Raw genomic sequence first — 3,264 nt, forward strand, 5'->3', positions numbered from 1 at the left:
GCTGGGTCGTGCACTAGGACCGCTACAGATATGAGAGGCCACATATCAGTCTAGGAGGAGTGATGATTACTTAGATCCTTGATCTCAATAGATCACGGTAACAACTTAAAATATTATTTATTAAGTTTTTATATATACTGATATATATGGACTAATAAATTTTTAAATTATATAGACAGATCATACAGAGTATCTCATATCGTTGTACGGTGAGGACCCATCCTCTCAGTCCCTTCTTAACTTCGAGGCATGGCTCAGGGCCACTAGAGGGGTGAGTAGGAGCTGGGCCATAGGATTCGATCATAGTTTAGATCCTCTAACAGCTCAATACTCCTCTTAGGGATCGACAACCCAGATATGAGCTAACGCATATATGGAGGAGGTCGTGCAGAGGCTTTGGAGCCAGCGATCTCAAAGCTTTCGATACACTGTCCATAATACAGGCGTTGAGATTCTTCGAAATCTATATCTGTGTGATCAGCTGGACTCGTTATCATAGCTATCACAACAAATAAAACTATTAATAATTTTTTTATTTATTTTAATTTTTTATATTTAGAAGCTTCACATATTTACGCTTGAGTCTGGAAAAAAGATATAGGAGAAAAAAATTTGCACTACGAGATAAGAGAGTTTTTACGATGAATTTATTTACAATAAAAATATTTTCATCGTCAATAAGGATCTTCACGATGAAAAATTATTTTCATCGCTAATAAAGAAATATTTATGATGAAAATTATTTTTCATCGCAAATAGTATTTTTGTAACAAAAAAAAAATTCATCATAAATACTTATTATTTACAATACAAATAATCATCATAAATAATAAAATATTTATTTTAATTTTATATTTTCAAATATTCATAATAAAAATATTTTCATCATAAATAATATCAGTATTTGCTATGAAAATATATTTTCTGTTAGAAATAGATATTATTTACGATGATAAATTTTCATCACTAATATTTTAAAAAAAATAAAAAATTTAAAAAATTTAAAAATTATATATTATTTATGATAAAAATATTACATCATAAATAATGAGTATTAACGATGAAAACTAAACATCATCATAAATAACAAATTATTTATGATAAAAAATTTTCATTGCTAATATTTGAAAATAATAAAAAATTTTAAAAATTTAAAAATTATAAATTATTAGCGATGAAGAGGTTACGTCGCAAATACTAGAGCTTTGGTGATGAAAAAAATTTTTCATTATAAATACATAAATATTTATGATAAAAATTTTTCATCGTTCATAGGTAAAAAATATCGAAAAATTTTAAAAATTTACAAACTACAGATTATTAGCAACAAAAATATTACATCATAAATACTTGAGTATTTACGATGAAAATCAACTTTCCATCGTAAATAATCTGCTATTTACGGTGAATAATTTTTATCACTAATATTTAAAAAAAATAAAAAAATTTAAAAATTTAAAAATTATAGATTTATGATGAAAATGTTACATCATAAATAATCAATATTTACGATGGAAAGTAGCTTTTTATCGTAAATACTAATTATTTACGATGAAAATTTTTTATCATTAATAAATAAAAAAATTTAAAAATTTAAAAAAATCAAAAAATTATAGATTATTAGTGATAAAAAAAATTCATCCTAAATAGTCAATTATTTATGATAAAAATATTTTTATTATCAATATTTTTTAAAAATTAAAAAATATAAAAATTATAAAAATTATAAATTATTTATGATAAAAATATTACATCGTAAATAACTTAGTATTTGTGATAAAAATATATTTTTCATCATAAATAATCTATTATTTATGATAAAAAAATTAAAAGTTGATTATTATTTGTTACAATATTTTTCATCTTTAAGTATATCTGAATCTGTCTCATTGCTCAATTTTGCATAGATTGTTGGTTCTATAGACTGACCAAAATTCATAAAGTACAAAGATCTTATATCTGTCCAAGAACATTGAAAGGAGATGATACTGGATCTTTATAAGTTAAAGCATGATCCACAAAAAAATTATTCACATTGGTACTTGATCTTTATAAAGAACAAAAATTTATCAACTTCCAATTGTATAAAGAACAAAACTTTATCAACTGTTCGATGAACTAAATTATATCATATACTTCTAAACTATATGTGGAAGGTCTTTGCTGGGTCCTTCAGTATTATTTTTTCAGAGTGCATTCATGATCTTAATTGGTATACAATGATTGTTTATTGCAGATACTCTCAAACTAGCTGAACTCTTATTATTGCTATCCATTTCAAGATTTATCCTAAGATTGACATACTTTTGAACAGGTATTATCCTTTCTACTATGCTCCTTTTGCATCAGATCTCAAGGGTTTTAGCTACTCGCAGATTAAATTTGAGTTCGAATGTGTATTCAAACTTTTCGATCAACTCATGACAGTATTGTCACTAAAAAAGTAAATCTAATTAGTTGAATTTTTTTAGTTATAAATATAATGTGATTGTTAGTTAACACCTGCAACGTATCAGTAGGAAAATGCTTCTCATCCGACGATACATTATTACATAATTTTTTTGTATACATAATTTTTTATGTACATAATTTTTTTAGAGAAAAAATCATTAATTAACTATTTACATAAATTTTTTTATTAATATTTTATTTTTCATCATGAATATTTTTTTTACCATTATTTTTTGTTGTTAAATTTTATGGATAGAAAATTTTCTTAGTGAGAAAATTTTAAAATTAAATTTTTATGAAATTATTATTGAGAAATTTTTTTTATAAAAATTATTTCCAATGAAAACTATATTTACATTGCTAATAAGATTATTAACGACTAAAATTTAGTTTTCATCATAAATAATTTTTTTTATAAAATTTTTTAAGATGAAAAAATTTTTTAATGGAGAATTTTTTTTTGAAAGAATTATTGGCGATGAAATTTTAGTTTTTGTTGCTAATAAGATTATTGACGATGAATATTTTTTATCGTAAATAATTTTTTTATTTTTTGACTAAATTATTAGCGATAAAAATTATTTTTCCATCGCTAATAACCTAATTAATGATGCAAAGCATTTCATCGTAAATATTTTTTTTTTTTGTGGGAAAACTTTTTTAGCAAAAAAATGGGGTATTTTTTTATGAAAATTATTAGCAATGAAAATAATTTTTCATCGCAAATAACCTATTTAACAATGGAAAGCTTTTCATCGTAAATAAATTTTTTTTGGTGAAAAAATTTTTTAGTGAAAAATATTTTTTTTGGAC

The sequence above is a fragment of the Elaeis guineensis genome, chromosome 2 (assembly GCF_000442705.2).
Source record: "Elaeis guineensis isolate ETL-2024a chromosome 2, EG11, whole genome shotgun sequence".
NCBI classification, from domain to species: domain Eukaryota; kingdom Viridiplantae; phylum Streptophyta; class Magnoliopsida; order Arecales; family Arecaceae; genus Elaeis; species Elaeis guineensis.